General features: G+C 47.4%; 1 protein-coding gene across 1 annotated transcript in view; it reads left to right on the top strand.

The window, feature by feature from the left end:
- The first annotated feature begins 16,094 nt into the window (after positions 1-16,094).
- Positions 16,095-23,311, top strand: part of PDGFRA (platelet derived growth factor receptor alpha) — a 61,917-nt gene continuing 54,700 nt past the window's right edge. The window contains exon 1 of the mRNA XM_032774239.2: positions 16,095-16,250. The gene's annotated coding sequence lies outside the window, so the exon portion shown is untranslated. The remainder of the gene's footprint in view (positions 16,251-23,311) is intronic.

Genomic DNA, 23,311 nt, shown 5'->3' with positions numbered 1-23,311 from the left:
CACAGAGGTAGCTGAACCCCCACATACACATGGGAGAGTGACAGTCCATGCATGGTGTGTCTACTCCAGACCACAATCTTTGATATTTATTGATGAATATTTCTATAGCATGTGCTATATATTTGAAAGTGGTACATGCTAGGATTTCCTTCAGTCCTGCCCTGTAAATACTATAGCTGTGCGCACTCAGAAAAATTAACAAATCTGTTACATAAAGAACCTCCCCCATCCCACCCTCACTCCAGGGTGTGGAGCTACTTCATGGAGCCTACATGTGTGCTGTGTCTGGAGTAGACTCACAAGGCCCTTGTGGGGCAAGAAGGGAAGATGCAAGCAGAAAAGGATCTCCAAACCTGCTCCCTGTGCATTCCCATGGAGGGGGACCATGAGGAGCCATTGTCCTACCAAACCATGCAATGGAACCACACAGGTTTTCCTTGCTGAGGAGCTTCTGAACCTGTGGAGGCTGCTTCTGGTTTTGGACTGAATGCATAAGATCATTGTAAATATCTGTTTAAAAAACATGGTGATAAACATATGTCATGGGATCTGAAGAATCTGAGCTAATGGTCCTAGTTCTGAGACATAGGAAACAGTCTGAGATTTAAGATATATCTCAAAGAGCATCCTCTTGTTTTTACTATGAGATGAGGTTGTTGTGTTTCACTTCCCAGAATTTTGGGCTGTACTGTTTGTTTTCCCTGTCTCCTTTTTCCCATCATGAAATATATATAACATATACATTCTTAAATCATAGGGTCCTACACAATCTGGCTGAATGGGTCATACTGCAAATGGAATCAGACAAAATTAGCTCTCTTTTTTTTTTTGTACCTTTCCCAAACAAAATTCTCCCTCTTCCCAAAAACAGCTGTTTCCTTTCCAGTTATACTCCTAACACATGAGCCTGGAAAAGTGGGATGAGAACGTTACTAACTATTCCCCAAACTCGACCTTTTGGACATGTTATGTGCTCAGACCTTTGACAGCTCTGGGTGCATAGTGTGTGTTATACCTTATGTTGTCCTTGCAGATTTTTCAGTCCCTGTTTTATTGCTGAAATGTCCTGGCAAATTTTAATAATCAAATGTAAAAAGATACCATATGTGATTACTGTAGCCTGGGAGAAAATGCTCTGACATTTAAGATCTGATTCTCTTCTCACTTAACTAACTCTTCCTGATGTAATTCTTTGGATTTCGACAGAATTATCACTTATTTATACCAATGTAAATGAGAGAAGACTCAGGCCCTTGACATATTTTTCTACACACAGTTGGCTACAAACATTAATTGATGCATTTCACTTTTTAAGTAAAATCCTGCTCTGTTTCTAATGAGTGGATATTTCAGTTGTGTCTGTGTATGATATGGCTGGGATCCTGGGTTCCACTCATGCTGTGCACAGAAAATACACTGAATATAGTCTAAATTTATACCTTTGCCTTTATTAGTTTAAATAACAAAAAGAAAACTTGAATATATGCCTATGCTTTCTCCCTGTGCTTGGCTATTCTGCCTGGCCTTGGTTCCCTCTGCTTGAGAGAGTTTCAAACCCATGTCATGCTCTTGGATTGCCTCTAACTGGACTCACCTGATCTAACCTTAGAGTGACTCAACAAAAATGCTTCTTTATCTGTATGCAGGGTTCAAGGCCTTGACATTATGGCAGCTCAACAGACTATCCTTTCAACCCATGCAAAGTCCTAGAATCTGCCACCCTATTAAATACCTCCCTCCCAGAGTAACACCCATGAATGCCATCCTTGTTTCTCTTCTGCATAACACTAGGGGATCCAATGCCAAAAATTCCATGTTGCTATCAGAAAATCTGTTGTTGTTTTGTGTGGCATTTCCTTTTGTGGTCATGAATAGATTCCATGACCCCCTAAGTAACTTCTGGAGCTCAGAAGTGTACAAAAGTTCTCCCACTCCTTCCCCAACAGAATTATCCAGGGTAGTGAATGGGTTATCCCCTGTGGAGAGGGACCGTAAGACCATGACTCATATAGGATTACACCCAAGTAATATGTCCAGGAGTCCCTGGTTATGCTTTCTGCAGTTGCTTCATTCTGAGCAAGCCCTCATATACCAATGCTTAGGCACAAGATCCAGTCAAAAATTTTCACATGAAACTTTTTTTTGATGAAAATTGGCCTCTTTCTGAAACAACAAACTTACATAAAAAGCATTTTTTTCTTCACATTTTTCTACTTTTTCATCAAAAGCAAAAAATTCATTTTTAAAACAATTCCCATCCTTCAGGTTTTTTGATTTCCCTCCCCCTTTTCCCCTCTCTCTTACTTTCCACATTATTCCTTTTCACCACTGAATGCAATAGAAATAAAAATGTTTGTTTTAAACAAACAGCAAATTTAAAACAAACGAGACAGAATATTGAACGCTGTGAACCAGAAACAACTTTGAAATTTCAAAATTGTTTCTGAAATTGTTTTTCCATCTCTATTCTTTACCACCTCTGGACATACTCCAATGACCAGATCCATTCCACCTTCTCAGATACACAAGCACAGAACATCCCTTGGGTTCCCTGTATCCCATGTCCTAAGCAAGATGTCACATCTCCCTATAACCCGTGCTCCATCAAGAGGCAGAATCTTTGCATGTGGCCCTTTTTATCACAAGCAAAGCATATGGGGCTGCTAGTGGCTCTCCCCTAAAGTCTCTGTGAACTTTCTTGGGATCCCACTCCCCAGTCACTTCATACTTCTGCACAATGGTTCATCCATCTGTCTATTTGATTGTTCTTCCATTCTAAATGGTAGCTAATGATGGTCTCTTTGTAGAGTCAGCCTCAGTTTGGTTTGTTGCATAGCCACTGCCAGTGTAGATGGCTGTTGCTACTTCATGAAGTCTGCACCTTCCCAGGCATACTGCTCCATCATATTCATTAGTTTCCCCACTATCTGGATCTTGGGCTTGAGTCAAGCAGCTGGCCACTCCATCACATGTCAAGCATACACAAGAATAGGGCTTACATGGAAAGAGTAGGTACTGTCACACAGAGACTCTCAACTGCTCCAAAACAGCAGTTTTCGTGGCTTTAATCTGTAGCTGCATCCTCATCCAGGCCCTAATAGGCCACTCGTGCCGCCTCCATCAGAATAAGGGTCAACCGCGTAGTCCAAGACTTTCTCCCACTGAGCAGCAGTACCTACCCATTTGAAAGCCATCAAATAAGTTGCTGGGTCATCTGGTCTGTTCTTGGATAGGAATGGTGCACTTGGATTAAATAGTCTTGAAAGCAACTGCTTCTAGGAATGCTGCGGCTGCTGTTGTGCTCCAGCCTGGATCTGCTGCCTTTCCTGGAACTCTTCCTGCTGTTGCTATTGGGCTGCAGCCTGGGCTTGCTGGTGCTCCTGCTCCAGCTGCTGTTTCTGTCGTTCTGTCCTCCAGTGCCAGATCATTCTCATTTTCCTCAGTTGTGCAGAGGCTAGCTGATCCAGCTCCTGACATCACATGTAAACCAATGGCATTCCCACTCTGATGCAAATGGAATAGACACATGGGATGTAGTCCAGACTTACCCCCTTCCTAGGCTGTCATTATCTGAGTTAACAGTAAAGGCAAAAAGTATAAATATAAACCTACGCTTTCTCCTTGGCTGGTCCTAGTGCTTCTTTGGCTGGTTCTCGTGCTTCCATATAATACTTCTGTCTGCTCCCAGAATGACACTCCAGCTCCAGGACTGGTGCTTATCTAGCCTTGCAGAAACTTAACAAAGCTTCCTCTGTATCTCTAGGCAGGGTTCAGGCTAACACAGCTGAAGAGCCATGTTATGGTCCTGTTTCGTGTTGACATAATATGCTCCCTGCCAAAAAAAGCCCAGAGTCTCAGGGTATTTTTGCACCCACTAAGGGCTTGGAATCCTAGGTTGCAGCACTGGTTCTTGCCATCTTTTCACCTCTACGGGCAGCTCAGGGGTTTGATTTGTTCTTTTCCTTGCTGAAAGGAGACCTTTCCATAATCATTCATGTTCACCACATCTGGGCCCGACGACTGCAGTATATCTTGGTGCTACCCTTGAAGACAACTCAGAAGCTCCAGAAAGTACAAACTGGTGAACCACCTGCTCAGCAGAGTGGGTTACCACGAGTACATTATAGCTATGCTCCATGTGCTTAACTGGTTTCCCAGCTGCTTCTGGGTTCAAATCAAGCAGTTTGTTTAATTTCTGTATGCCAGCATGGCTTGGAACAACTCTTCCCGTCTGGCTCTGGCCTTATGTAACTTTGTAATAACGAGCTAATCTGAGATGCCGTTCCTGACAGTTCCAGATGTGCGCTCTTGGAGGTTAGAGATAGGATACTCTTAGTGGAGGGCTCCTTGTTTGAGTGCTTCCAGCTGTGAAACACTCTCTCTCTGGTGGTCTGACAAAGCCCAAGTTTACTGACCTTCAGAACTGTGCCACCCACCGCAGCTAGTCCCTTTCCCTCCCGTTTACATAGTGGCTCCTTCCCACTACTGTATCCAATGCCCTGATATTCCCCATACGCTACCTCTTGCTCAGGGACTTGTGGACCATGGTGGGCAGCTGTGGGGGGTAAGGACGGCATAATGGGTGTCAGAGGAAGGGAAGAGAGCTCTGAAAAGAGCTGGACTAGCCCTAGCATCAGCATCCCTATTTGGTATCCAACAAGGGATACAACAAGTGGCACCTTAAAGACTAACAGATTTATTTGGGCATAAGCTTTCGTGGGTCTGAAGAAGTGGGTTTTACCCACAAAAGCTTATGTCCAAATAAATCTGTTAGCCTTTAAGGTGCCACCGGACTCCTCATTGTTTTTGTGGATACAGACTAACACGGTTACCCCTCAGATATTAGGTATCCAGTGATTACAGCTACAGTACCCCTGAGATCTGACATATTTGCGAAATGTGAGTTTGCTGCATCCCTCATGCAGAATAACTTACGTTGCTGAGAGAGACTTAAAAGGCATCCAGCGTCATCCAGCTTCTACTCTCTGTTTCAAAATAATTGATGGAGTGGTATATACACAAGGTGACTGCCTCATCCAGTTTTCTTCCTGTGACCTTTATCTCTATTCAGATGCTAATAATGGTTTAAGCTAATGTTTGCCATTCAAGATCCTAAAGCAAAGCTGTGCAGTGGGCTGTAGACCATAACAGAACAAGTTACTTTTAACTTTCCCCTTTCCTAAGTCAATATTGGGATAGGCTGCAATGAAAAAAACCACCAACATACGGAAAAGAAGTTAGAACCAGGGCGTTCTTTAGAAGCACTCTGAACAAGCGACTGCACAGGGCAAAGGGCAATTAAGGGGCACTGACAGGTGCAAGTGTGCTGTGGGACCATTTGTCTCACAGAAAAAGAAGTCATTCTGTTTCTTACATATTTACAATGGCGTTTGTCCACTGAAACTGTGTAACTACCTATATAGTTTAACCACACACAAGCAAATTCCATGGCTCTGACTTTCAGTGTTTACACTGGTGACAGTAATATCAAATGCAAGTCTGATCCTAAAGTTGGAACTCTAGGATCAAACTGCCAACCAATCCTATATGTACAGCTACTCACATATTTTCTTTGGAGTAAAGCAATTCCCTAAATCTTTCCGTTTGTTAGGCTGACTGAATGCTACTCTCATTTTGAAACTCATGTGATACTGGGCATCATAAACTCATTTGGGGCACCAGCCCCTTGCAGGTGAATTATGATTTTAATATAACACCTGCTATCAAATATGTCTATGCGCAGCTTCTAACAATTTTTCACATCTATATTATGAGCTTTAATAACATCCTTTTTTTGGTATTTGAGGTAGTACGAACTTGAAACAGAACACTTAGCACCATGCACAGTCTTCTACCCCAGTGCAAGTGTGTAAAACACTGTCAAATCAGAATGGCTTTATATGCAGCTTTGCTGAAAGAAATTGTGCTCGTCATGTTTTTATACCTATTTCCAGTTTCTTTCAGCAAAAATGAATAGCAGCAAGAATGCCCTGTATTTGTCTTGACTGAAAGACATTGGAAATGCCTCTTGAATACATAATAGACCCAATTTCCAGTGTCTTTCATTTTCATTGATACCTATAGAGCTAAATGTATTACTTTTCTTGCATGAATATGCTAGCAGAATAAGAGGGGCCTGGAGTCTTTTTTCTCACTCCCAAGACACCCACCCAGGAAAACAGGAGGAGGGACCAATAGATAGACTTAGGTTGCTAACTACAGCAGTAGGTATGGGGCCTGTGCCCCACAGCTGCCAGAGGCTATGATCATACAATATGGGGTACCCCCTAGAACCTGCTTTTTGAATGTTGCCAACACTTTTCCTTTTTGGTACCAGAGCACTGCAGAACACTTTTCTCTCTGGTCCTTTGAGCCATTCTGCCTCCGTTTGTCTGAGCTCATTCCAGTTGGATGCTGTATAGTACATTGCGCCTGTTTTAATTCTGAAAAATTGACAGGTGCTGTATTCTGTTGCAGCTTCTCACTCAGACTGGTAACCTCCCTTCAGAGGGAACCAAGACACTACCTTTCTTTAGGTTTGTTTTTTACATTAGACACCCAGGTCTTGGCTACCCTGTTTTTCATAGAAGACTACGGATGAGTTGTTAACTAGTAGGATTTTGATATCACAATAACAAGAGGGAAGCCTGAGCAATTGAGAAATCCCTTCCTCTTTCAGACTATAAGAAATCCCTTGGCAGTTTGTTTGGTTAAGTGTTATATCTCAAAGGTACAGCAAACAGCTGGAGTAAATTATTACTCTGTGAAAAGTTCAGCTTTCACTGATCACTGCAAATACACCCATTTCAGTTCTCTGGGGCCACAAGGAGTCCTCCAGCAAAAAGAAGAATGAAGAGACTTAATAGTCCTGATGTTTCTGCTAAAAAAAAACAAACAAAATGTCTGTTCTCCTCTTGTCTCTTTGAAAAACCCTAAAACAAATCTTTCAGGCTTCCTTTATAGATCAGAAAGAACAACTAAGGGCACAACCCTAATCTTCCCCTTCCCTGCTGCAGCCCACCTTTAAGACACTCCTATTAACCTGGAGTGAAATCCTCGCCCCATTCTTGTCAACAGCAAATATCCTATTGGCTTCAGCTGGGCCAACACTTTAGCCCTGGAACCAGGGCTTAAATTCAGATGGAGCTATCTGAAGCGTTGCTCCAGTAAATATTTTCAAACTTGTGGGAGTCCCTGCTTTCCTCTCTCCCCCCGTGGGGCTAAAGCCCCCAGTCCAGGCAATCTTCAAGCCCAGAGACCGCCCCACCTCCCAGCTGAGGCCTGGAGGCCCAAATGGGGGTGGGGCATGGAGAGCTCTGGGAAATAATCTCTGAGAATTTAAATCCTGCCTGGAACACATCACGCAGCTACATAAATCAAGCCCAGAGACATCTTGGGGCTGCAAAAATTTATGATAAGCTGATTTTATATTAGTGACATTAGCTAAACAAAAACACTGATATCAGACAGGATGGCCATTAAAAGATATAGTGCCATGCCGACACATGGGGAGTTATGTAGGCAGGACTACATTTTCAAAAGCTACTGATTTAGGGGGCTTCAGTTTTTGAGCCTCTGACTTGAGACACCGTAGAAGTGCTTGCTTTTCAGAATTACTGAGCAAATGCTCTCTGAAAATCAGGCTCTTTCCAAATGTGTCAAGTTGGGCACCCAAAATTACTAGCCACCTCTGGACTATTGTGACCTGCATGTAACTCATAGCTTGAAGAAGGAAATGTGCTGCTTTATCACATGACAACCCCCAGCCAATCATAATATCACATGTTCTTGTGCTAAAATAGCAATTGCATCCTTGGTGTTCTTTTTAATAAATTTAGTTTAATTACTTCTACATTATTTGATCTTCCTGCAGAATGATATATTTATGTGCACACAGTTACTTGAAACATACTCTGCTCTCAAGGGTTAACTTGGTTACTGGAACCAAACTGAACATTTTAAAATGCTGCTACTATGGAGAATAAATGTCTTTAAAGCCCTTATAGCATATGTTAAATAAAAGGGCTCCCAAATGATGTTCTGATTTGAATTATTTGTCTTTGCAGTACATCTCTGGTTTTATTGCCAAAAAAAAGACATGAAGGGAAGCCACATTCTTATCTGTTATACCAGTTTAAACCTGGAATATTTCCATGGAGCTAAATGAAGTTACACCAGATTTAAACAAGGGAACAGAACCTGGCCCAATTCATATAGTGTTTAGTTTTCAAAATATAATTTGCGTTAAAAACACTTCCTGCAGCAGCTGGATGTTTCTTTCAGGTTTCCTATCTAGGAGCTGAGCTGGCAAGGCGTTGTCAGATCTCTCAGTATCAAAGGCTGTAAAGGGGAATGGTACCAATAGTCAATAACTGCATAAACAACATTGTCTGAACTTGGCAACATTGATTTGCTGTTGTAATCCGTTAATTGTTGTGGACTGAAAACATTTCAGATAGAACAGACTGGAGACTTTTATAAGAACAAAGCCAAAGAGAATTCTGTCCATCATTAAATATGGCAACTAAGGGGGGATTATCAGCTGGGGTGGATCAGTGCTGATCTACCCCAGTGGAGGCTCTGGGCCTTAACCTCTGCTTCCTTGAGCCACCTTCATCCCTGCTGCCACTTCCCTGGGGGGAACTATCAACGGAGAGTCATACATGTAGTGAATCTGACTAGCCTCAGATTAGCACTGTGGAGTATGTATACCAGGGTTCGGCAACCTATGGCACACATGCCAAAGGCGGCACGCGAGCTGAATTTCAGCGGCACTCGTACTGCCCAGGTCCTGGGCACCGGTCCAGGGGCCTCTGCATTTTAATTTAATTTTAAAAGAAGCTTCTTAATCATTTTAAAAACCTTATTTACTTTACATACAACAATAGTTTAGTTATATATTATAGACTTATAGAAAGAGACCTTCTAAAAACATTAAAATGTATTACTGGCACGTGAAAATTTAAATTAGAGTGAATAAATGAAGACTCAGCACACCACTTCTGAAAGGTTGCGACCCCTGATGTATACAATCCTAAGAACAAAGGAAGGTTCCTTTCATGATCATATGCAGAAGGGACTGATAGACCAAACTGATCTGATTCTGTTCATCAATCATTTAGGAATGAATTGTCTTGGGGCATTATGAATATTTGACAGGATATTTTTAGAGGCAAAAAACCACAGTTATAAAGTGTAGCAGGAGATGTGAATATCTTCAGACAAGAGTTTTGCATTGGGTCATCTCCCAGCAAACCTCTCACATTCACACCTACATTATATAGGCTGTTTGAAACCACCAGCATCCTTTGCAACAGTAAACAGAAAATCTTCATAAAATAAAATTGGCTGCAAATGAGAAGAATTCATGATCGAGATTCCTAAGCAGGAGTCGTATTTGTCTTTATTGTAGTTAATAGAGGCAACAGTTGGTTTCAGTGAGACGGGGGCAATGCTATATACAGAGGTAAAATTTGAATTGTCGATGCAGAATTTGACCAATGTCACTCTGGTCTGTTGCCAAGCGTCCTTGAAAGAGGTTGAGTTCTCTGTTGGACTGGAGTGCCCTCTAGTGGTTTTAACACGTCTTCCAAGATTTACTCTTCTCTAACTGTCCCGCCCTGTGAAGACTCGAGGGAGTTACTATGATTTTAAGAATAGTGGAGACACCTCCTCCAAATTGCTTGACAGCGTCCCTTATCAACTAAACTGCTGCAACAACAAGCCCAAATCCACATTGTGCAATACTACTGCCGCAGCAGTCTGCCGACTTTTTTTCCCAACCATCTAACAGATGTTCATACCGTGATATTTTGGAAGTCGCATAGCACGCAGATTAATAATCCTTTCGTTGACTAACGACACCCCCCAGATCGTTAGGATTTAATGCTCATCCCCATGTCATCTGGAGGCTTTTATGATCAATGTCCCCCTCCCCTGCTTTCGAGGACTTTCGTTGATTTTTTCATACCTGTGTCCTACCCTATCCATCTATCTGATCTACCAACGGTACATTCAACTCTGTACCAATTTCTAGCTCTGCCACCGCCTTCCTGGGCAAATCTCTCTGTACCTCAGTCCCCCAGCTATAAAATGGGAATAATATGCTTCCTTCCTCCCATCCTTTGCCTGCCTGGGCTAATTAGATTGTTAAGTCTTCACAGGCAGGGACTGTCTCTTGCTATGTGGGTGTAGATACACAACGCCTACCACAGTTGATGCACCAGTCCTAGGTGGGGCTTCTAAGTATTGTAATATAAATGCTAATATGAGGATATGCGTTTGTCAGTCTCTTAAGAAGGCCGAGGAAAGCAATTGTACTTAGGAACTAATGGCAGAAAGTGGTGAAAAGTGGCACGAGGGACCTAGGGAAATACTTACTGATCCCCCTACCGCCCCAGCGAGCATATCAGAGTCAGTTTTTCCTTGGCTCTCTGGGCTGGATGACCTCACCTCTAAACTGGGTTAGGGCTGCTTCAGGTCCAGAGCAGCCTGTTTATTCTGCCACAGTCAACACCCAGGGCAGGAGCCGAAGGAAAACAAAGCTTATTTTCAGAGAATAAAGCCTTCAGCCTTTTGGGGGTGGGGTGGGGTGGCGGACATCTTTTAATGTTAAAAGCCAAATGCATCAATGAGAGTAAAACCATCTCCACGTTTCTCAGCAGAAAAACTTTGGGCTCAACTACCTTAGCCAACAATGTTATGAATAAAAATAAAGGTAGGAGGAAAGGCGGCGGGGGCCGGGGGGAACTAACCGTTAACTTCTTTTGTCTGGCTCAGCTCCCCTGCAGTGTCACTGGATCCCTGCTATTCAAAGCCAAATTATGTTGAGCAAACACACTGAGTGGAACTGGTGTTGGGGAAGAAGAAAAAAATCACAGGGAGACTGTAAATGTGTGCACGTCAGCAGAGGGCCTGGCTAGCCTTGTCAGACTCAATCGAGGTGACGACTGGATTTCTTTTTCTCCTCTCTGCTTTTGTCTTCACAACGGCCAGTGTAGTGTCTCTGGGAAGCTTGATTTACTTGCTCGGCTAGTTGTTTAGTCTGGCAGGCATAACAACCCTCTTGCTGTTCCCACCCCCAAATGTGGCGACAAGCGGAGGCGCTGAGAAGCCCCCTTCTCGGGGGTTTAGTGGGTCGCTTCTCCGAGTTTAACGCCTGAAACAAGATTTGTGCTTTGAAACTAAAGGTGATATTGGGAGGGTGGGAGGGAGACACTACACTAACCCAACCCAAACGCGGTTGTTGCTCCTAGCCTTTCAAGCAGCCCTTTAAGAAATCGCCCTGAAGTGACTCGAATAACCTCTGATGCTAAGTGTTTTAATGATTCCAGAGAAAAACCTGGAGACGCGTGGAAATCAGGCTGCTTATGAAAACGTGCCAAGATGTGAGGGAATTTGGTTTCAGTGTTTCTCGCTTGCAGTTCTCATTTGGACGGGGATCAAAAATGATTTCCCAAAAGCCATTTCCTGTGGCCGCTGATGCACATGCTGCTCGGGCGCATTCGGATTTAAGGATAGGGCTGGGAAGTCCTTTCTTTGATGTTTTCTACAGTAGGGAAGAAGTTCTCACCTTTCTGAATGCTACTCGGCCACAGGTAACTGTGGTTACAGCTGGGAGTGCACACGACGTGTCAACCTGAGTGTCTTGCTTAGCAAGGTTTGGCCAGACTCTGTGCAGAAAAGTCACAGATCCAATTTGGGAGATTCAGTTTAATGGATCCAGATACAGCGGCCGTTTATTTAGGAGCCAGGTCAAAACAAGGGATTGATTAGTTCATTCCTTGTAGCTCGCCACCTTGGACCGTATCGGGAAATAAACAAAGTTAGCTGGAAAAGTACAAGAGATGCGTGTCCCTGATCTAAAAGAGTGTCAACTTCAGGGAGATAGCCACAAAGGTGAGGCGGGCAAGAGGAGGGGTTTAGATGAAATCGGCCAGCACACTACTTCAAAGCCCATGCTGCAAATGCTTAAACATGGGTAAGAATAATTAAAACCAGACCTCCTCGAGCTGAGACAAAGGACTCCATCCCTGTTCCATCTGATCCGACCCCATGTACAAATGAAGCCCTTTAAAAACAGCGCCCGATCCGATGCTTCCAGGTTTGGCAGGCGGCATGAAGGCACACACAACAGCAAGGAGCCCAGCCCCGCTACAGCAGAGGACAGGGATCCAAATTAACAAACCATTAGCCTGCCTAATAGGTCAGCTAGTTAAACTCAACCCGTCTTGCCCCTGGGCCGGAGGGACGCGCAGGAAAGGGTCATTATTTACAGCAAATTGTTTCTTCTCCTGGGGACCAATAGCGCTGCGGGGGCCAGAGAGGCAGCTTGAGGGCTCCCAGCTCAATGAACAGCCCACATGAGCAGCTCTGGACAGGGAACCGCTGCTCGTTTCAACCTCACTCCCCAGCTACCCCCTTCTCCATGTGGATTCCTCCCCTCCGGTCTTGGACCAGCCACGAGATCTGGGCTTTGAAGCACTGGCGAGCTGATCTGTGGATAAGAGCTAGCGTTGCCTTGCTGGCTGGGCCAGCGCCGCAGTGTATACACACGCTGAAGTATATAGGGTTGAAGTGTAAACATGTACTTTGAGGCAACAGCCCTGTCAGCTGGGCTCCCAATGTTTTGTTTAAGACGCGAAGCTCCCATCTGTCTGCCACATAAACAGTCTGGGAAGGAAAGTGCCCCCGAGAGCACAATGCCGTCGGTTGCAGGCTGAACTGCCATTGCCGTTAAGCCGTTGGAAGCGTTCGTGACAGAAAAAGGGGCATTTGAACCCCGTGGGGTAGGGCCAAAAGCCCCCCCCCACATGCCACCACTTTCAGGAGGGGTTAACACATATTTGCTCGATTCGCAGCGAAGGAAAGCAGCCGAACGCTTTCTGGTTGCCCTGCGAAATGCATCCGAATCCAGCTGCGCTTGGATGGAATTCGATTTGTCACAGAAGCCGAATGGGGAAGGCATGTGAACGGCTTAAGCCGTGTTTGGGGGCAGAGGGCTTGTTCTGGAGGACCGACGGTTTGTTTAAATACATCACCCTTCAACAGGCTGATTCTGGCAAAGTCATGGGGAACCACAGTGCTTGGGGGCCGGGGGGGAAGGGTGTTTGAAAATATCCAGATGTTGAATTATATTTGAAACTGGTTTCTTAACCGTCCAGTTTCCTCCTCTCCCTCCACCAACCTCAACCCCTCCCCCCAAGCCAGTGCTTCACGTCCGTTCCTCACCGTTGCTTGCAAAAGTGGGCTACGTGTGACAATGGAGTGCCACCTCATCAGTGTTTTTGCACGCCCCGCACGGCTCAGTGATCAGGGCAGGATCCCTGCATTTCCCAAGCCTGTTTCTCAGCACAGTAAATGGAGGAGCAGGGGGGGGGGACAGGAGCACAGTGGGGTCTCTCGCTCTCTCCCAGCAAATGGCCCGGAGGCAGCCGGGACAGGAACAGGGGCAGAGCGGAGCCCTCCAGCCAAGGGCACACATATGGTGTGCATCTCCACTGCTTTCCATCAGCCACATACCTAGATAAGAAAAAAAATAAACACCCAGTCTTGTAAATGGGAAGGTTTCTCGCCCTGTTCCCAAGATGGGGACCACACATGGCCCCCTGCTTTGCTCTGTACAACAATCTTGTAGGATCTTAGAACAACAGAATGGAAAGGGCGTCTCGCTCTTCCCCTGTGTAAACCGTGCAGGGCGAGTGACTCAAAGGGGGCTGGAGTCAGGGACTGAGATAAACGGCTGAAAATTTCGAGCTTCAGGGACCGATCCCTTCCCTGCAACAGGCCAGAAACAGAGTCAATATAAGATGGATTATTAGCGGTATTTCCTGCTACCGAGGCGTGTACACGTTGAGTCTGATCCTATCCTCAGCTGGAGGCAAAGGGAGTTTGCCCACTGATTTCCGTGAGAGCAGGACAGGGCCTATGGCTTGTAACTAGCCACGTTGTGTTTACCCTGAGGGAGGAGAGGCGCTAGATACATATTTCATGTTATAGATGGCTGTGATAGAGCCAGTAATTAAGACACTAGGTCCCGAAATACCAAATTATCCTCCAAAGAACTGTACTGCTAAAGTGCCTTTAATTTTTCCCTAAACGCTGTGGGATCCCACATGGAAGCAGTTAGCGAATGTTTGTTAATGATCATAACAAAGGCATTATTCAAATTAGACAGGTAATTACAACCAGCAGGAACATTCCTTTCTTTTCTTTCTCTCTTTGCAAGAGTGGCTCTCCCTTCACATCTGGTCCGGACACTACAGCATCAGATGTCCCCTTTATCGTTTTAGGGATTTAATACCCAGGCGATATTCATGCAAATAAATCCCAACCGAAACAAAGCCACTTTGCAAAGCTACTAAAGACCTCTTTGATATCCTGGAGCCCGTTGTGATTGATGTGAGCCTTGTTTTAAAATTCCGAATCTCACTTTTATTTAAGCCCTTGTAACCATGCAGGGTTGATCATTTTTTTTTAGAGGCTTTGTTTTTCCTCTCCCCATCACCAGCTAAAAGAGCAAGGTCATTTGTAACATTGTAGCTAAAATAATTCCAAGCTGCAAATATTTTTCCTTTGTTGCTGATCGATTGGAGCCTGGTATTTATTTACAAGCATTACGGTATCCTGTTAGCATTCCGAACAAGGGGCTGTTCATATATCTGCCTCCAATGATTTCCTGAAGGAACATGTGGAAGCAATAGTGAGGTTGTGCACTCACCCAAGCCGAAGATGCCTTGGTGGAGAACACGCAAAAGGCTGCAGGCACTGGGAGCACCAAACAACCCAGTGAGGGGGGACCCTGCAAACGCAGCCAGAGGGCTCTCAGCTTGAACAGAATTACACTCCTTGCCTTTCACAGCTCTCGCTGCCCAGTCCCTTCGGGGGATTTGCGCTTCAGAGACCAATTCGCCTTCGTTTGGGAAGGAGAAAACCACCAGAGTCTATTGCTTGACTTTGAGAACAAACTTCTTTTGTTCAGTAACGAAGGACCAGCGCCTATAAAGGCAAGGCGGGAGAACGGGAAAGCTGTGCAGGAAAAAACGAGGACGCAATTTTAACATAAATTCCTCTAGGCACCCTCCCCGGCAGCACGCGCCCTGCTCACCCCAAGTTCTGCCCTGGAGAAGGGGATGTCAAAGGCACCTCAGCTCCCATTCCTGGGGCTGCACTGCCCCCTCGCACCCAGCAGCTGAATAACTCCAGTTGCACGAAGCTGTGCACTCTGTGTCTCGTTTCGTAGGAGCTAGCCAGAAAGCGAAGAGCAGCCCCATCTGACTCCCACGATTACATCTCAGTCTGTCACACACTTATCTCCAGCAAATAGCAACAATCGAGCCCGACGAGATACGTGTATCTCCCGGCTGGGGATCAAAGCTCTGGCCGGAGACTATTCCAAACCGAGCCATTCAAACCCGCAAGGCTTCGACTGCAATGTCTGTCCAAGCTCCTTAATGTTCTGCGGTGGCTTTGGAAGTTGAGCGAGCCTAGGAAGAGAGGGATAGAGCACATGGTCCTCCCATGTGAAACAGCTGGGTTCGGACAACGTTCTCTTTCGTTGTTCCTTTCATTCATAAACACTAGGAGCTCGCCTCTGTCTGCGAGTGCCAGGCGCTTCACAGCCATCCATCCATCCACCTTTCTACACCAAGCCCCAGCTCAGTCGGGCATCAAAGACATCACTAAACTACCAATTCATTTCCATCTCAGCTTCTTCATCCATGCCCTGACACGGGGAGAGGGACCCCAGCCTAAGCAGCCGCCCCACCTGCACAGAGCGTGTGTGGAGGGAAGCTCATTCGTGCCATTGGGAACAGGATGGGTTTTCAGGAAACTTTTTCCCCCTGCAGTGCAAAACTCTCAAATTCGTCCCCCATTCCCCGGCCATATGGCTCCACTTGCCGCCCCTCCTCTCCGCGGCTGGAGATTGACTGGCCCCCCTGCCTGCGTAAGAGCCGCTGGAGGCTGGGCTTCAGGCGCGGACCGGACCGGAGCGGCTCTTATTCTGAAGGGGCGGGGGAGGGGGGCTCATTTCCTGACAGCTATTTACTTAAAGCAAATGATTAGTTTTGGAAGGATGGACTCTAACATCGAATCAATTACAAGACGCGGTCTCTGAGAGCACTGCAGTCTGAACTGGAGGGAGAGAGGGAGGAGGAGGAGGAGGAGGAGGAGGAAAAGTCAGAGGACGTGGACATATTTTTGACTCTTTCTCTAGACTTTTCATTGCGGATTAACGTGTGAACTGGAAGGTAAGGCGTGGGGAAGTTCCACTTTTTATGCTCGTTCCAGGGGACGTTGCCGATCCGGATCCAAAGAATGGAAGGTTGCTGAGGATCAGCCCCTGTGTGGACAGGAGAGCCAGGGCACGGGGGCGGCTCACCTCAGGGGATCCTCGCTGGAAACCCTAACTCTGGAAGTTTGCGCCTGAGACTCAAAGGGCGCTGGAGACTCATTCCTCAGCGGGCAGCTCCCTCCTTAGGGGGCTTGCAAGGGGAGTTGCTAGGGCTGGGAAGGTGGTTTGTCCCGGGAAGGTGACGCCTGCCCCCTCCAGTGAGAACGCTTTGAGTGAAGGTAGCGCGCTTTGTTGGAGAGGGCTGGGGAGAGGGGCGATAGGGGTTGGATGGAGACGGGGAGCAGGCAAGGTCGGGGCTCTCGCTGGACCCCGAGAAGGGAAGCGAGGGCACTGGCCGAGGAGCCAAGGATGGACACGTATCATCGATCCCCTTCGGCTCCGGAGATGGATAGTGCAGGAGCTCCAGTGGCCTGGGGGCAGAAGAGAGAGCAGCGATCGCCTGGCAGTGGCGGGGCCAGGGGACCCCGACAGTCCGGACTGGGGGGCGACAGCCGGGGCCCACCCTTCGGGGGACGCGGGGGGGCCCTGTCTGGAGGGTGCTGCCCCGCTGGCGGAAAGGCTGCGCTAATGACAAACACATTTGGGCAGGGGCGGAGGGGCCACCGCGCCACATTCCTGCCGCCGGGCTGGGAGCGATTCCGGGGACGGAGCTGGGGGCGGGCTCCGCGCCCCCCTATCCCCAATCTAGAGTGAAGCCCTTTGTGTGAAGAAAGGAATCTCGTAACGGGAAGGAAAGCGGGGAGTTTGGCGAGGAACTCGGATCAGCTCTCGGGGCAGCGTACGCGGGGAGCTGAGAGGGTTTGGCGAAGGTAAGAGGAGGTTTTTTTCTCGGACCCTCCCTTGGCTGCTGTGGTCCCAATCCTCCCTTGACTTTTATCTAGCCCTTCTTCCCTCCATCAGGTCCGACCTGCCGTCCCTCTCCTCCATTGTCCCTCCCTCGTCTTTTCCTGCCCCTCCCGAGCCCCATCCCCTGGCGGGGGACTGTCTGGATGCAGGGGCAAATCATCCCCCACCTCGATCCCTGCGCTGGAGGTTTTTACACCTCGTTCTCCGTTCTCCCTGCAAGCAGGGAAGCTGAACTCTGCGCTCTGGGCTGTTACCTGGCGGTGTCCCAGTTCACACGCACCCAGCTGCGCTCCTCGTGCGATGGACATGCCAGAGCCACAGAGCTGCCAGCGTCCCCTAGCTGTCTGCCCCCTCCCTGGCAGCCGCTGCAGCCCAGGCGGACGAGCCCTCTGAATTGTGCCCAGGGAGTGTAAGGCACCATCAGCCCTTGGCAGCTTGTGAGGTGTTTGGTTGGATTTTGTCGGGCACTGAGGTTGAAACTTGCTGACCCTGCTGGGCTGGAGTCCCCTGGAAAAGTCCCGAGAGGACTAGGAAATGGCTTCTTGGCTCTTTTCTGCATTGCTCAACATTTTTGGACTGCGACCCAGCAGCGAGTAGACACTCCTAAGAACAGGGCTGGACCGTGTTTTGGAGCAAGATGGATGGATCTAGGGACACAGCACCAGCCTTCAAGACTCAGCAACACGTCTGGGAACAGAGACGGTAAATCCCAGGGGAGAGCCCGCTGCCTTTTAATTCCTGTGAGGTAACTACAGCGACAAACATCGCTTTAACTGCGCTCCTGCCTGGATTACAGGGTTATTTTCTGTCCGGAGTTTTCAACTCCACCACATGCAAATTCTCCAATTGCTTTGGCGACGTCCCACCCAGATGTGTAATAATCCCTGCGAGAAGCGCCTTGCAAAGACAGGAATCTACTGCATCGCCGGGAGGAGATCTGGGAGTGACACGCCTGGCGTGCACACATCTCTCTCCGTGCCCACTCATCAGACGGGTGGTCCCCGGAATGCGGATTGCGCTCGCCCCTACCGAGCTCGTCCAGCTGTGACTGCGTCGTGTGTGAGCAGTGGAGCGTTCCCGGGTTGAGAAGGTTTGAGGTCAGGCAGAGAGAGAAACTCATCGCCCCTGTCCCTAGTGGACGCCTTGATCTGCGCAGGGGAGTCCTCAGCCTCGGATCCCCTAGAGACCAGGCATCCTGCATAGACAGGGTGAATCCCTAACCTCTTCAGGTCCCCAGGAAAAGCGGCTTTGGGGGACTCTGCAGACTCCTCACAGCCGCTGTGGAGATCTGCTGGCACGTGGAATAGTGTGGCCTAGGATTCCTGTCTGAAGTGGCCCCTAAGACTTGGAGAGGGGATTGAAAAAGAAGTTCTGAACAAGCGCGACGGATCATGGAAATGTGGCCCTTGGAAAACATTGAATCACCCCAGTAAAGACCGAATTTGTGGGGCTCCTCCCCACCTCTTGTTTCGTTTCTGTGTGGCTCGCCTAAGGGTTGTTGCTTCAGCTTGGCAAAGGTCTTGCTATTGTTTCCTATGAAAATAGCTAAGTGGCTGAAATTTGACGTCACTGCTGGGTTCTCTCATTGTTCTTGGTCTCTTTAGGTTAATCCTTTCTCGCTAGCTGTCAGCTCACTCGGCTTTTCCAATCTGGTAAACATTATAGATAAGTGTTCCCTAAAATGTGTTGACTTTCTTCGCTTCGGGGTACCCTAGGATCATTTGGCCTTCACTCTCTCGGAGTCAGTCAATGAGTGGCAAGCGTTGGCCAGACCTTTAAAAAACAGAACAGGGGATTTGAAAGTGTGAATGTAAACATTCCTCGCCCCCCAAACTAAACAAACTGATAACATCAAGGCAGTCTTTACAATGTCCAGTTGTTCTCTGGCAGTGGAGACTGAGTGAGCTTCCCGGTTGAGCCCTGGGTGTGTATATGTGTGTGCATGCAACCCGTAATGCCAAAGTCCTGTAGACTTTAACAGAAAGGGGTCACACGGTTGGTTTTTTGAATGTAATCGAGACTTATATTCCCTGCCATAGGATTTTGGTTCAAATAAAGGACATCATTTTTTATTGAAATGTATAGGGATTTTAGAGTAGTTTTCATAGCACCCTATTCAATTTCCATGGACTTTACTGGTTTCATCTCTATTAAGTTCTCCAGGAATTTTCCATACGTGTGAGTGTGTGTACTTGGGTTTTTGAACCCAGGCTGAAATTTTAACCTGATCTAGTGAGAGTGGAGTTGGGGAGAAGAATGGTTTGATGGATCTGACACAGTTTCCTCCAGGCTGAAATCTCAAAGCTTGGTTTCTCGCAGAGGAGAATTGGTTGCGCTCCATAGGGAGAGAAGGAAATTAGTGACCTCTTCATCTGAGTCGGGTCTGGGAGGGAGGGAGGAATTACAGAGCTCCGTCCTTCAGCTGTGTGTGTGTGTGTGTGTTTATATATATATATATATAGTAGGAATGTTGATTCTGCAGTTTTTCCCTGCCAGCAATTAGTGCCATACGTTTCCGTGTGTGCATAAGGGAAGCATCTCAGCCTCCTCCCATAAAGTTGGGAGCGGGATGTAGGTGGCGAGAACCGTTCATCAGTTGTTAGCATCGACAGTTAAAAAAAGCAGCCAGAGAAACTTTCCGCGGGAAACAAAGCCTATTTGGTTTAACAGAAGTGCTGAGGTTGCTTTCGCAGCCCCAAATCAGCGCTCTGGGGAGGGAGTGGGGGACGAGGCGTGAGCTAAACAGCTAGCGCCGGAGAGCAGGGCTGGTGCCTGTGTGGTGTGACGTGGTGGATAGGCTGGATGGTGCCAGACAATGTTTTCCCATGGGAAGAGGCAGGAGTAGATTAGTCAATCTGGGACAGGCTGAGCTCTGCAAAAGCCGTTTGCGGTGTTGTACTGCCCCCTAGCAGTCATTCTTATGGTTACCGCCTGAGCCTGTTTGCGGCATATTGGCCAGTTTCAAGAGCGGGGATAGACAACCTATGGCACACGCGCCGAAGGCTGCACACGAGCTGATTTTCAGTGGCACTCACACTGCCTGCGTCCTGGCCACCAGCCCGAGGGGCTCTGCATTTTAATTTGGTTTTAAATGAAGCTTCTTAAACATTTAAAAAACCTTATTGACTTTACATACAACTATTGTTTAGTTATATATTATAGACTTACAGAAACAGACCTAAAAACATTAAAATGTATGACTGGCATGCAAAACCTTAAATTAGAGTGAATAAATGAAGACTGGGCACACCACTTCTGAAAGGTTGCTGACCCTTGTTCTAGACTGTGTCTGAGTAGTACCATCCCCTTAGGTTAGTCCCACTACTTGATTTCAGTGGGGTTACACTGCTGTAAAGCAGGAGCAATACACTGAGGAATCAGGCCTATGGTTCTTGACCCCAAGAATTTACAATCTCAGGGGCCTATCCTGGCATAGGCTCTTCTAGTGCAGGTCCCTGCACCAACACAGGGCTGCCCAGAGGATTTAGGGGGCCTGAGGTCTTCGGCGGCGGGGAGCCCCCACCCAGAGGATTCAGGGGGCCTGGCGTCTCTGGGGGTAATTCGGTCGCGGAGGGTCCTTTCTCTCTGGGAGCTGTCGCCGAAGTGCCCTGAAGACCCGCGGTGGGAGCCCCCCGCTGCTAAATTACCGCTGAAGACCTGGCACTTCAGTGGCGGGTCCCGCTTTGGTGGTAATTCGGTGTTGGGGGCGGGGCGTCCTTCTGCCCGTGGCGCGTTGCGAACGGACCCCGCTCTGGCTGCATAAAGCCTGGAGCAGACTGAAGCTCTGGTGTCCTGGACCTGCCATAGGGTTTTCCAGCCCTGGACATAGCGTGGTGAGCGACCCTCCGTGTCATAAACAGATTGTTAAGGGGTTAATGATCTCCTTTCACCTGGAAAGATGGTGGTAACAACAACAGCCTGCACCAGTCGTAGGAACCAATCAGAACTAAACAAGTAGGATCAGTTTCTGGTGATGGTCCTTCTCGCTTCTGTTCCTTGTGCTCGCGAGGGTGATCATCGGTGCTCAAGGGCTCTGTCTGAGACAGGGTGCTCCTCCTATGTGGTGTTCCGAAAGGGCCAATTGTTGACGCGACAGGGTAGGAAGACAATTATAGCGCTGTATGATTGACACATCCGGTTTTCGTAGATTATGCGCCAGGTGTTTCCTTGCTGTTCGCTGCCGTAGGCCATGGGTGGTATTTTTCAAATTGTGTTACTTTTGTTTTTCAGATCTTAAGATAAGGTGTTGTGTGATTTTTCTATTGTGGTTCTCCTTTTTGTGACCTAAGACTTAGAATCAACTCTCTAACGCCCTTCTGTAGGTATTTTCTAATCCGTGTGTATCGTGCATCGGACCGGTAGGGATTACTTCTTTGGTGCCTCGGTATATGCTCTGTTCTACTATATATCCCTTATGATCGCAAAATGGGCTTTCCTCCTTTGTTTTAGAGGGAACTTACGTTCACTCGGTATGATTGGTACTTTGGCTATAGTGAAATTCATTCGCAGTCGATCACAGGGAGTTCCCGGGAATTGTATTGCCACCCTCGTAACTGTCCCCATATCTTGGAATATTCGCGCGTGCCTGTTTAAGCAGTATCTCGCTCGCGTATGTCGATTTTGGTTTATTCGTCACCCTTTACTCCGGTTGGTGGTGATCTATATGTGTTGGGTGGTGCTTTTCAGATGGGGTTTGAACTGTTCGAACCTGGTTGGGTACAGTCATACTCGCTTTGCATTCGTATTGGGCCGCGAACGCCATAGGGGATCGGTTGCGCAAGACTCATGACTCATCACGCTGTTGAGTTCTGGCGCGGGTTAAGTCAGTGATGTGCGGTATAGTATGATCTTCACTGTCTCTTCGCTCGGTGTGTTAAGTATCCGCAGCGTGCCTGGGCGGTATGGTGTCCTCCGTCGTGACATGATCAGGGTCTCTCTGTCAGGTAGAGGTTTGGGTCTCAGTGTTGAATCGAGACCTGTGTTTTGGCATTCTTTAGACATTCTCGGGCTGTCGTGTGGACTTTGGTCTGGTGGTGCAGGTTGTCTAATCCCTTTTAGAATCTCTATCTGATTCTACCACAGCTCGGTATATTCAACTTGTACTCTTATAGTGCGTTCAGTTGTCACCGCTCCAGATCTCGGTCAACTGATGGCTAGGAGTTTTTGCTTCCGTGGGTACGCGTGTAAGCGTTCAGGCAGTCTTAGGCGCGCATACACTCTCGATTATCCTTCCGGCTGGAAATTATGACTACTCGCCATATGATATACTGCAGGTCCCGACCCCCGGCCCCGGAAGGTAAACTTCTCGTGGTATGTGGTCGCCCGCTGTGCCTCGGTGTCGGTGGGGTCCCTTTTTTCAAATGTCGGTGCCACAGCATTGCATGGGCGCTTTGTCCTTTCCCCTCCTGATCTTCCGCTGCGTCTGCGCTCTGTTGGCTACTCCACACTGCAGAATCCTCTTTGAAGATTGCTCCATAAATTACTCATGCCTCTATGACTGTCGGGGTTGTCGCGTGTGGTCTCTCAGCTGGTATACTTCAGAAGACCGCGACCTCAGACTAAAAACAACCATAGGACTCAGACTCGAATAGATGCTTTGGCCCCGATAGTATTCTCTGAGGTATCCCCAGCCCCGTTGTCCATTTGGCTCAAGCCAAAGATCGCTTTGAATCAATGTCGAGGATCTGGCCATTTTAAAATAATATGCAGCCTAGTATCAGGGGAAGGCATGATCTTCATAACAAGCGGTCGTGTCACTTCCTTATGCTATAGTACGTATTCTAGAAATTATAATGGGTTTGAAAAGAACCCCAATGTCGCTCGGCTGTGTACGCTTATGAGCGAGGAAAAGACTCTCCAATGTATTATATGAAGGAAAATGATGTTCAGAAAACTTGATAAGATGTCAAGAAGCTACTGAAAGTATATTAAAAAAGTTCAATGGGTAATTTTCAGAATCCACAAGCAGCCAGTTCCCCTGAGTATCCCAGTCAGGAGACCGTCATCTTACTTTGTAAATTGATGGCTTCATGTGTTTTTGCTGGCAAACATTTGTACGGCATAATATGAGTGGCTCGTTAGTGTTTGCGGTCCGGCTTTCGGTTCACCTGT

Source organism: Chelonoidis abingdonii, chromosome 5, assembly GCF_003597395.2.
Source record: "Chelonoidis abingdonii isolate Lonesome George chromosome 5, CheloAbing_2.0, whole genome shotgun sequence".
NCBI classification, from domain to species: Eukaryota; Metazoa; Chordata; order Testudines; family Testudinidae; genus Chelonoidis; species Chelonoidis abingdonii.
The sequence above is the reverse complement of the archived record's forward strand: the minus strand, read 5'-3'. Positions and strand labels throughout refer to the sequence as shown.